Source organism: Eutrigla gurnardus (genome assembly GCF_963514095.1).
Source record: "Eutrigla gurnardus genome assembly, chromosome: 8".
Lineage (NCBI taxonomy): Eukaryota > Metazoa > Chordata > Actinopteri > Perciformes > Triglidae > Eutrigla > Eutrigla gurnardus.
The window spans coordinates 8,538,933-8,551,478 of NC_139922.1; the positions used below are offsets into that span (position 1 = coordinate 8,538,933).

At 42.8% G+C, this 12,546-nt stretch overlaps 1 protein-coding gene across 2 annotated transcripts in view; it reads left to right on the forward strand.

Moving 5' to 3' along the window:
- The first annotated feature begins 313 nt into the window (after positions 1 to 313).
- The window catches only part of nr1h5 (nuclear receptor subfamily 1, group H, member 5), a 163,609-nt gene continuing 151,376 nt past the window's right edge, over positions 314 to 12,546 (forward strand). The window contains exon 1 of one of the 2 annotated variants that reach the window (XM_084014576.1): positions 314 to 329. The gene's annotated coding sequence lies outside the window, so the exon portion shown is untranslated. The remainder of the gene's footprint in view (positions 330 to 12,546) is intronic. The other variant, XM_084014577.1, reaches the window with a different exon arrangement.

Genomic DNA, 12,546 nt, shown 5'->3' on the forward strand with positions numbered 1-12,546 from the left:
CACACACGCATTAACGCACGCGCATCGGTGATTGCCGTGGAAACAGAATTAAACAGAACGATGACCCCAGAGCAGGTATAAAAGGGCTGTCGACCGTTTTGTATTCTCTTTTCACGCTTGGACTTGACACGACTTGGTAAAACTGGAGAGTTGACCCGAACAGTAGTTTCAAACCGCTGGAGTAAAAGGACCCTGAACGCATCTTTGCTAGGAAGCCGCATCGGATCGTCAACGAGCTACTGCGGGAATGAAGAGGCCGAGGAAGCCCCTCTGGACTGCCGATCCAGGAGCAGCCCCAGCAGGGCCCGGATCTGAACCACGGCATCGGGGTAAGACAACTTTGTTGGTTTGGTTTTTGCGTTTTACTTGTTGATTTATCCCTCAAATACGCATAAAGCGCCCAAAGTCCAGAAACCACTGTCACTGTCAATTTTGGAGTTAGACAGTGAAGAGTTCATATCAGTTCATGAGGACTGGTGGGAAAACCCACATTTGGTGAAAGCAGACACTCGCTCTACGATGTCTTTGTGTAAATTAAATATCTGTGGGTCAGAATATGTTAAATATAGCGGCAGAAACGTGGAGTGTCGTAACAGAAAGTATGTTGGTAGGGAAGTTGTGTGGTTATGGTTTGAACTGAAGGTGCCAAATCTTTCACATCTGACATGGAGATTTGTGAAAAAATGGCGCCGGGGCCATATTTCATAAAATGCCAAACATGTGTTTTAGTTGTGCACCATGGAAACGACGGAAGTGTTCGGACCGAACGTCAGGACGCGGCGTACAGGTTCAGAGTAAAATGCACCGGAGGTCATTTCCACCATGACATCCAGCCAAATACCCCTTCGGAAGCATTTTTAGCGATGGTCAGCATTGGTCAAGAGAGCCGCTATCAGCCGAATGGCTTAGTACTAGCACTACAAAGACCCCCACTAATAATGCATGGAATGTTACCAAACTTCTGCAGTGGTACACATTGGGTCTGTACTCACAAAACGAGGCATTTGAAAGTTTGTAAGTACACCAGGAGTTTATTTAAAAGAACACTTGCCTGATGGCTTCTATCCTCGGCTGCTATGCTACCGCAGTGTAGACGCCACTTCCGTGTTTACCCAGCCGATGCCGTGATGCGGGTTTCACGTGAGAGTATGAAAAAGTTTCGCTGAGTTTTTATAAATGCTTGTATTATCAGGTCAACACATTTTTATAAATGCTTGTTTTATCAGGTTAACAAGTGTTGACAAGTGTTGACCTCATAATACAAGCATTTATAAACATTTAGCTAAACGTTTTCATACTCTCGCGTGAAACTTACGTCACGGCATCGGCGGGGTAAACACAGAAGTGGCGTCTACGCTGCGGTAGCATAGCAGCCGAGGATAGAAGCTATCGGGCAAGTGTTTTTTTAAATAAACTCCTGGTTTACTTACAAACTTTCAAATGCCTCGTTTTGTGAGTACAGACCCTATGTGTACTACTGCAGAAGTTTGGTAACATTCCATGCATTATTAGTGGGGTAATTTACGAGATATACCCTCTGTACCGTAGCGCTAGTACTAAGCCATTCGGCAGATAGCGGCTATCTTGACCAATGCTGACCATCGCTAAAAATGCTTCCGAAGGGGTATTTGGCTGGATGTCATGGTGGAAATTACCTCGGGTGCATTTTACTCCGAACCATCACTTTAAGAGGTTTGCTAATATTTTCAATGGATTCTTGTTCAGAGTGACCCTGACTATTATTATTGCAAATATCAAGTAATTTTACTGTATGGTTTTATAATACATTCAATTCAAAATCCCTTCCAGTGTCAAAGTGCATCAAGGTGAATGAATAATTTCCTGATTTTCAAAAATTACTTAAAATTATTCCTTAAGAGGTTTGCTAATATTTTCAATGGATTCTTGTTCAGAGTGACCCTGACTATTATTATTGCAAATATCAAGTAATTTTACTGTATGGTTTTATAATAAATTCAATTCGAAATCCCTTCCAGTGTCAAAGTGCATCAAGGTGAATGAATAATTTCCTGATTTTCAAAAATTACTTAAAATTATTCCTTAAGAGGTTTGCTAATATTTTCAATGGATTCTTGTTCAGAGTGACCCTGACTATTATTATTGCAAATATCAAGTAATTTTACTGTATGGTTTTATAATAAATTCAATTCAAAATCACTCCCACTGTCAAAGTGCATCAAGGTGAATTAATAATTTCCTGATTTTCAAAAATTACTTAAAATTATTCCTTAAGAGGTTTGCTAATATTTTCAATGGATTCTTGTTCAGAGTGACCCTGACTATTATTATTGCAAATATCAAGTAATTTTACTGTATGGTTTTATAATAAATTCAATTAAAAATCACTCCCACTGTCAAAGTGCATCAAGGTGAATTAATAATTTCCTGATTTTCAAAAATTACTTAAAATTATTCCTTAAGAGGTTTGCTAATACTTTCAATGGATTCTTGTTCAGAATGTCCCTGAATGTTATTGTAGAAAATATAAAGACATTCTACTGTATAGTTTTATAATAAATTCAATTCAAATTCACTCCCACTGTCAAAGTGCATCAAGGTGAATGATTAATTTCCTGATTTTCAAAAATTACTTAAAATTATTCCTTAAAGTGATGGTTCAGAGTAAAATGCACCCGAGGTAATTTCCACCATGACATCCAGCCAAATACCCCTTCGGAAGCATTTTTAGCGATGGTCAGCATTGGTCAAGATAGCCGCTATCAGCCGAATGGCTTAGTACTAGCGCTACAAAAAACCCCACTAATACTAATAATGTGTACTTCTGCAGTAGTACACATAGGGTCTGTACTCACAAAACGAGGCATTTAAAAGTTTGTAAGTACACCAGGAGTTTATTTAAAAGAACACTTGCCTGATGGCTTCTATCCTTGCTGCAAACATGTTGGTTACGGATCATAAGCTTGCTAAAGCTTACCTGTTGTTAGTGCATGCAAAAATAAGTCACAATCAAACCTTAATAACTAATAGGTAAATTTCTTTCTACATTGGTTTCAAAGTGCTGACTATAAGAGCTAGCTAATGGATTTAGCTAGCTACAAACTTGTCAATAACATTGGCTAGAGAGAGAATAAAATCACTTTTTTAAACACTTTTTGTTATTTCTTTTACCGAAATGCAACGCAAAATGCGCAGAGAAAAAGCTGTGCTCCTGCCAAATTGCAAATTACAATAAAATGCCACAAAAAACCTTAAGGAAACTTAACAGAAAATAATCAAACAATTTTACATGCAAAAAATACGTCTGTGCTCCTTGTCATATGCAGAAGACAATGAACAGTTAAAATCAAATACACAAAATGTACATTCATGAAACAATGTAATGTAAAAGTAGAAAAACTTACTCTGAACCTTGATAACCACTTACCTGCCTGTCTTCATAACTTGTTACAGAAGAAAATGAACAGGTAAAAGCAAATAACATACAAAATGTACAATAATTAAACAATATAATATAAAAGGAGAAAAACTTACTCAGAACTCTCAGAACTATGGGCAATTTAGAGTCATCAATTAACCTATCCCCATCCTGCATGTTTTTGGACTGTGGGAGGAAGCCGGAGAACCCAGAGAGAACCCACGCTAACACGGGGAGAACGTGCAAACTCCACACAGAAGGAACCCGAATCCGAAAAGAGAATCGAACCCGGGTCCCTCTCTCTGTGAGGTGACAGTGCTACCCACTACACCACCGTGCAGCCCTACTTAAGAAAATCCTACAGTTAAAATCAAATAACATCGTTTTCATCTAATCACATGACTGCATTCCCACGAGGGGAACCTCACTATGACCAGAGCACAGCTTCTTCTCTACGCATTTTGCGCATTTGCATTAGCTAACTAATTAGCCATATAATGCTTTTAGACAACGGATCATAAGCTTGCTCAAGCTTACCTGTTGTTAGTGCATGCATGTTACGTGTCCCTACTGTTCCTGTTCTATTATCTGTTAACTGTGCCCAGGTGTAGGTCCTGAGTGGGAGGCGGGGCCTCCCCTATAAAAACCCTACACACCTGCCATGGCGGCGACTTCTCACCGAGAGATTTGCTGGACGCGTTCGCCTTGTTACCTGCCGGTTCACCCGAGTCCATTCCCCTCTCGTTGCCGTTACCAGCGCTATTTGTATTTTTCGGCATAATTGTTTGCCTGTTTCGTTATACGACCATTTTTCTGTTAATAAATCCCCCTAGATTTTGAGCCCTTTGTGTTGTCCTCTTATGTTCGGTTTTCAGCCGTAACATAATTGGGGGCTCGTCCGTTCTTTAATTGGACCATTTTTATTAAGGCTATTTTTGGCGTTTGGCGAGGCATTTTTTCAAGAAGATCCAACGACGTTTGCAGGTTTTGGCAATTCTGTTTTTGCATACACCCTTAGTTAGATAGTCTGTTTGTTTTCTGCTTTACTTTTGGGTGGTAGCCCTATTTAGCACGCCCGGGTTTGATGATTGATCGATCATGGTCTTTTGTTGAGCGGACGGGCCTGCACGCTAGGTATCGGAACCACCTGAAGACTTTAGACAGTGAGGTAGTTAGGGCTGTTTTGTTTTGCTTTACCCCTTTTTGAAGTTACCAATTATCTACTGGGTGTGGAAGCTTTCTAATTGCCGTTTTATAATACAAGTCGTTTTTTTTAGAAGTTCTATGAACTTTGTTTGAATTGCACAATTGAAGACGTGGGCCGATATTTGGTGTCTTGCCAGCCTAGTGCTGGTGTTTCGTGCCTATTATTCGTTTATTCCAGCCGTGCTGGTATTTCGTGCTCTACAAGGCTTTTTGTAGGTGAACCTGTGGTTATATTTTGTGTGACCACTTTTTGAATTTTGAAACTGATATTCGTTTTGTAGCCTTTGAATCAGTTTTTCAAAATTGATATTCGATTTTCTAATAATATTTAGTTATCGAATCTTATTTAATTTAATGACATTTGGCGTATCAAAATGTCATTGTTAGATGACTTCATTGCATCGCCATCTGTGGAGATTCTTTCTCAGTGTACGAAAGCTCAGTTATTGGAGTTATCAGAGAAGTACCAGGTACCTCTGTCGAATGCTGTGAAACGTTTAAGGGACACAACCTTAGTTGCTTTAATTGAAGGTCTGGTCGCGCAGGAACTCTTGCCCGAAACGGCAGCTGATGCAAAGCCACCGCAGAGTAGCACTAAGGAGCTTGAGCTCCAAATTCGTTTACAGGAGCTCACCTTACGTGAAAAGGAGCTTGAGCATGAGCATGAAAAATTGCGTGTTTCAGCTCGACAAGAAGAGCTGAAAAACACCTTAGAATTAAAACGAATGGAATATGAATCTAGAAGGTGGAGTCAAGCGGTGCCACGTGATGAGTTTCAAGTCAGTCGGTACATTAAAATGGTACCCGACTTCACTGGTAAAGAGGTGGAGAAATATTTCCCTCATTTCGAAAGGGTTGCAATAACTTTAGAGTGGCCTAAGCAATATTGGACGCTCCTACTGCAGTGTGTGCTGAAAGGCAGAGCTCAGGAGGTTTACTCTGTCCTTCCTCTTGAGGATAGTGCGGATTATGATAAAGTAAAAGCTGCAATCTTAGATGCCTATCAATTAGTACCAGAGGCATACAGACAGAAATTCCGTCATTATAAGAGAACCGAGAGACAGACGTATGTGGAATTTGCTGCAGAGAAGACAACTTTATTTGATAGATGGTGCCAGTCAGAAGGGGTTAATTCCATGGGCAAACTCAGGGAGTTAATCCTAGTTGAGGACTTTCGGAACTGTTTACCTGATAATGTGTCTATTTATGTTGCCGAGCAGAAAGCGGAGACGATCTCACAAGCGGCCTGTCTCGCGGATCAATATGCGTTAACCCATCGTGTGTATAAGGATCGAAATCGTGGTAAGAGCCAATCTCCTGCATTTAATTCTTTTTACAAAACAAGGCCATTCGATTCGAGAATTCCGGGCATCTTAAATCCGAATGTTTTAAACTAAAAAGGAGGCAGGAAAAATCGGTTGGCTTAGTCGCAACAGCAAGGCAAGATAGTCTCTCTCTTAAACCCGTCGGCACTGCACTCGTGAAGGCTCCGTCTACCTACGAGCCTTTCCTCACTGATGGGATTATATCAGTCGCTGATGGTCATTCTGCGCCTGTGCGCATTTTACGCGATACGGGTGCGGCCCAAAGCTTCATTTTACGGGACCTCTTGCCGTTGTCTGAGGAAACTGCCACTGGCAGTAGTGTTCTTGTCCAAGGGATTGAGATGGGGATCATGAAGGTGCCTCTTCATCGCGTGCGCCTGAAGTCCGATTTAGTCTGTGGCGAAGTAGTTGTGGGGGTAAGATCCTCATTTCCCATTCCTTCGGTGAACTTTATACTGGGCAACGACATTGCAGGCTCGAAAGTGTGGAGTCGAGGTGAAGTACTGCCTGAAGTGATTGCTGCACCACCCGCGCCAGTGGGCATAGATGATTGTGCACAAAAGTTCCCAGATGTGTTTCCTGCCAGTGCGGTCACACGCGCGCAGCGTAAAAAGTTACAATCAGTTTCTCCCGTTGACATTGACTTAAGTGACAGCTTTCTAGCCCAGCCTGAAAAGTGTGACAGACTTTTTGAGAAGCTAGAGCAGTCTGTTCCTAAAGTTAAAATCATTCAAAATGACAATGCTAATATTTCATTGTCACGTGATAAATTGATATTGTTGCAAAAGTCTGATGCCACTCTTGTACCTTGTCACCAGGCTGCGCTATCGCATCCTAAAGGTGCGTCGGGGCCGTGCGCATTCTTCATTAAGGACGGTGTTCTAATGAGAATGTGGAGACCGCGCCTTGACGAAGACTGGGGCACGGTGTATCAAATTGTGATTCCAACTGAGTATAGGACCGAGATTCTCAGTGTTGCGCATGATGGTCTAGCCGGTCACATGGGCGTGACAAAAACATATAATCGGATACACCAAGGCTGTATTCGAAACCGCATACTATACTGCTAGTACGTACTGATTTGGCCAAAATGTAGTATGCAGTATGCAGTATGCAAACAAAAGCAAAATCTGCAGTATGCGAAAAGTTCCCGGATGTCGTACTGATTCGGAGAATATTTCCAGTATGCATCCGACCAGTCTACTCTGCCTACTGTTTCCCACAATGCAATGCGCTGGAGCCTGGATAACTCGAGTAATGACGGAGCAAGAGAGCGTTTCCAGGGGAATACAAACGCCGGAGCTGGGACGAAAAAAAACAAAAAAAACCCCCGGGGCAGTACGGCGTTTATATTTGTTATATTTGTTTACATAAGTACAGTGCATAGGCTACTTGATTATTGTAACGAAAGCTATATAGGTACAATAGAAATCCAGGCTGTTGTACATATGAAATGAAAAAAAGTACTCTGTTAATTGAAACTTTTTTTTATTAATATTTGGTGATTTCTGTACATGCAGAGCTCCCGAGACAGCGCTATATACTGTATACTGTCCACTACAAACAGCGGTTAAGATAACTGGCTTGCTGTCTCCCCCGGGACGACGACGCATGTTGGCCGGCGGAACACCTCTGGAGACGGGCTGCTGCCTCTGAGACGACCCGCTCCTTCCGGAGCTTCACTTCTCCGAAAACATCGAGGCAAATTACTAAACAGCCGTCATTTGGGTAAACTAACCGCACATTGGGGATCTAAACGGTTACTTTCTCGCATGAAAAAATATTAAAATGTAATAAAGTGACATAATAACAGCGCTACAGCGGGAAATAAAACAGCTTTTCGCCTGTTTTACAACTACCGCTGCCGGTCGCCACGAAATGCATTCTGGGAAACTTGCATACTGCATACTGCGGCGTGAACGGCGTCGGTCTGCTGAAGTAGCATACTGAATCCCACATTCAGTACGCAGTATACAGTATATACTAACGCAGTATGTAGTAGGCAGTACGGTAGTATGCGGTTTCGGATACAGCCCAACACTTCTTTTGGCCAGGTTTGAAGCGTGACGTTGCCGGGTATTGTAAATCGTGCCACATCTGTCAGGTGAGTGGCAAGCCGAACCAGGCAATTCCACCTGCACCCTTGCAACCAATACCTGCCATCGGTGATCCTTTTGAACATGTAATAATTGATTGTGTGGGTCCGCTACCGCGGTCGCGGAGCGGCTACCAATATTTATTAACTGTAATGTGCACTGCCACTCGTTTCCCGGAGGCTATTCCTCTAAGGAAAATTACTACACGATCCGTGACTAGGGCTTTATTAAAGTTCTTTGCATTCGTTGGTCTGCCAAGGGTCATTCAAAGTGATAGAGGAACGAATTTCACTGCGAAAATGTTTTCACTAGTGATGAAGTCGCTCCACATTAAACATCGCACTTCTAGCGCTTTCCACCCGGAGTCCCAGGGCGCTTTAGAACGTTATCACCAATCGTTCAAGTCCATGTTGCGGGCCTATTGCCTTGAAGTCGGTGGAGATTGGGAGGAGGCTGTGCCTTGGCTGCTTTTCGCATCGCGGGAAGTAGTGCAAGAGTCACTGGGATTCAGTCCCGCTGAATTATTGTTTTCCCATAACGTGCGCACTCCGTTAGCGGTATTCAAGGAACAGTGGTTGAGTGCACCTAGCTCTCGTAGTGTTGTTAAATTTGTTAATGACTTTCGTTCCAGGCTACACAGAGCTCGTGAACTCGCCCGGCAGAACCTCCAGGAGGCGCAATCTAAAATGAAAACCTGGTACGACCGAAAAGCACGGTCTCGTTCGTTCGTGTCTGGTGACAAGGTACTTGTGCTGCTCCCTGTGCCTGGCGCTGTATTTCAGGCCAGATACAGTGGGCCGTATACAATAAAAGAGAAGTTGTTGGACCTCGATTATGTACTGTCCACTCCAGACAGGCGACAGCCCACTCGGGTGTGCCATATCAATATGCTTAAGCCATATTTCGGTCGTGAGTCGCCCAGCCAGTCTGTGTCCGACGACTCGGCCACTCTGCTCGCTGCGCTGACCGCGAACGAAGACAGCGTTGCGGCCCCCTCACGGTCGATTATCATGGGTCGCTTGGAAAACTCCGGAATGTTGGCTGTCCTTGAGGAACAGCTACCGCATTTAACCGACACACAAAAGAATGACATGGTTGCTTTGATTCGTGATTTTCCCGAGCTAACAGGAGATGTCCCAACAGTAACCTCAGTGTTAAAACATGACATTGATGTCGGGACATCCGCTCCTATTAAACAGCATCCGTACAGGGTTAATCCGGCGAAACGTAACCTGTTAAAAAAAGAAGTTGATTACATGCTCTCCAATAATATCGCTGAACACAGCTCGAGTCCATGGAGTTCTCCTTGTCTTTTAGTTCTTAAAAGTGATGAATCACACCGCTTTTGCACTGATTACAGGCGCGTCAATGCTGTAACCATTCCTGACAGTTATCCGCTGCCGCGAATGGACGACTGTGTTGACCGTGTTGGCTCCGCGAGGTTCGTCACTAAGCTGGACCTCCTAAAAGGTTACTGGCAGGTTCAACTGACGGACCGAGCTAAGAAGATCTCTGCTTTTGTCACTCCTGACTCGTTCCTGCAATACAAAGTCATGGCATTTGGGATGCGTAACGCACCAGCTTGCTTCCAAAGGCTGGTGAACATCATAACGCAGGGCATGACAGAGTGTGCAGCATATTTGGACGATCTGATTCTATACAGCGAATCGTGGTCTGTTCATCTCCAGCAGCTTAGGGAGCTTTTCTGTCGACTGTCCAAAGCGAACCTCACCCTCAATCTCGCGAAATGTGAGTTCGGCAAAGCCACCGTTAAGTACTTGGGTCGGGTTGTTGGTAATGGCCATGTACTCCCCGTGATGGCCAAGGTAGCAGCCGTCCAAGGCTACCCAGTGCCTGTTAACCGTCACGAGCTGCGACGTTTTCTTGGGATGGTCGGGTATTATCGTGACTTTTGCGTTAACTTCTCGTCTGTTGTGGCTCCTCTCACTGACATACTGAGTCCCAAAGTGGATTATGTGTGGTCTGAGGCATGTCAGAAAGCCTTCGAGAACGTTAAAGGTCTTCTGCTCTCTACCCGTTCTCGCCGCTCCCGATTACAATAGCCCTTTTAGTTTGGCCGTGGACGCGACCGACGTCGGGGCGGGAGCTGTCCTTTTACAGCGCGGCGCTGATGACCTCGACCACCCTGTATCGTACTTTTCCAAAAAGTTCAGCAGTGCCCAACGAAATTATTCCACCATCGAGAAAGAGACCCTGTCTCTGGTCTTAGCACTTCAACATTTTGAAGTTTACTTGGGTGGGTCGTCTCATCCCATCTTGGTCTACACTGACCACGACCCACTCAAGTTTCTCAACCGCATGTACAATTCAAACCAACGGCTCATGCGGTGGAGTTTAATTTTGCAGCCGTTTTTTCTTCAAATTGTCCACGTCCGTGGAAAAGATAACGTACTGGCTGACGCGTTATCTAGATGTAGTAATTAACAGCGGCAACGTTAAATTTCAGTTCCGTTACTCTTGTTGAGAGAATCTTAGTTTAACCCTTACATTTGACGCGCTGTTAATTATTAAATAGATAAGACTATTTAAACCTTGTAAGTATAGTATGCACTATGCATTCCTGCTTTATTTTTTTTTCAGCTTGAGACTTCAAATTTTTTTCGTAACTGATAACATGTCTCGCAGGCAGTGGCCTGCAGTTTGAGTTAAATTGAATAGCCTACTCGTTAAAATAAATTAATTGAAAAGTAGGTATTGGCACAAGTATGAATGCATCACGATTAAAGTGGAGCCTAGTTGCAAGTGCAACTCAGTTAAGTATTGTTGGCTTTATTTTTTGTGTGTTTACGGTTAAAGTGGAGCCTAGTTGCAAGTGCAACTCAGTTAAGTATTGTGGGCCGATATTTGGTGTTTTTGAATGGTGCTACTACATAGATTTAGTGAAAAGTGATGACCTGTGCCGTGCTCTTCCCCATGGGCACAGTGCACAGTATATATATATATATATATATATACATATATATATATTTTTTTTTTACATCTGTTTAATTATGAAGTCTTTAAAAAGTTGTTGTTGATGTTGTACGTGATCGTACCGTAAATGGCGACAAGTCACCATCTTAAGGGGGGGAGTGTTACGTGTCCCTCCTGTTCCTGTTCTATTATCTGTTAACTGTGCCCAGGTGTAGGTCCTGAGTGGGAGGCGGGGCCTCCCCTATAAAAACCCTACACACCTGCCATGGCGGCGACTTCTCACCGAGAGATTTGCTGGACGCGTTCGCCTTGTTACCTGCCGGTTCACCCGAGTCCATTCCCCTCTCGTTGCCGTTACCAGCGCTATTTGTATTTTTCGGCATAATTGTTTGCCTGTTTCGTTATACGACCATTTTTCTGTTAATAAATCCCCCTAGATTTTGAGCCCTTTGTGTTGTCCTCTTATGTTCGGTTTTCAGCCGTAACAATGCAAAACTAAGTCACAATCAAACCTTAATAACTAACAGGTAAATTTCTTTCTACATTGGTTTCAAAGTGCTGACTATAAGAGCTAGCTAATGGATTTAGCTAGCTACAAACTTGTCAACAACATTGGCTAGAGAGAGAATAAAATCACTTTTTTAAACACTTTTTGTTATTTCTTTTACCGAAATGCAACGCAAAATGCGCAGAGAAAAAGCTCTGCTCCTGCCAAATTGCAAATTACAATAAAATGCCACAAAAAACCTTAAGGAAACTTAACAGAAAATAATCAAACAATTTTACATGCAAAAAATACGTCTGTGCTCCTTGTCATATGCAGAAGACAATGAACAGTTCAAATCAAATACACAAAATGTACATTCATGAAACAATGTAATGTAAAAGTAGAAAAACTTACTCTGAACCTTGATAACCACTTACCTGCCTGCCTTCATAACTTGTTACAGAAGAAAATGAACAGGTAAAAGCAAATAACATACAAAATGTACAATAATTAAACAATGTAATATAAAAGGAGAAAAACTTACTCAGAACTCTCAGACCTATGGGCAATTTAGAGTCATCAATTAACCTATCCCCATCCTGCATGTTTTTGGACTGTGGGAGGAAGCCGGAGAACCCGGAGAGAACCCACGCTAACACGGGGAGAACGTGCAAACTCCACACAGAAGGAACCCGAATCCGACCAGAGAATCGAACCCGGGTCCCTCTCTCTGTGAGGTGACAGTGCTACCCACTACACCCCCGTGCAGCCCTACTTAAGAAAATCCTACAGTTAAAATCAAATAACCTCGTTTTCATCTAATCACATGACTGCATTCCCACGAGGGGAACCTCACTATGACCAGAGCACAGCTTCTTCTCTACGCATTTTGCGCATTTGCATTAGCTAACTAATTAGCCATATAATGCTTTTAGACAACGGATCATAAGCTTGCTAAAGCTTACCTGTTGTTAGTGCATGCAAAAATAAGTCACAATCAAACCTTAATAACTAACAGGTAAATTTCTTTCTCCATTGGTTTCAAAATGCTGACTATAAGAGCTAGCTAATGGATTTAGCTAGCTACAAACTTGTCAACAA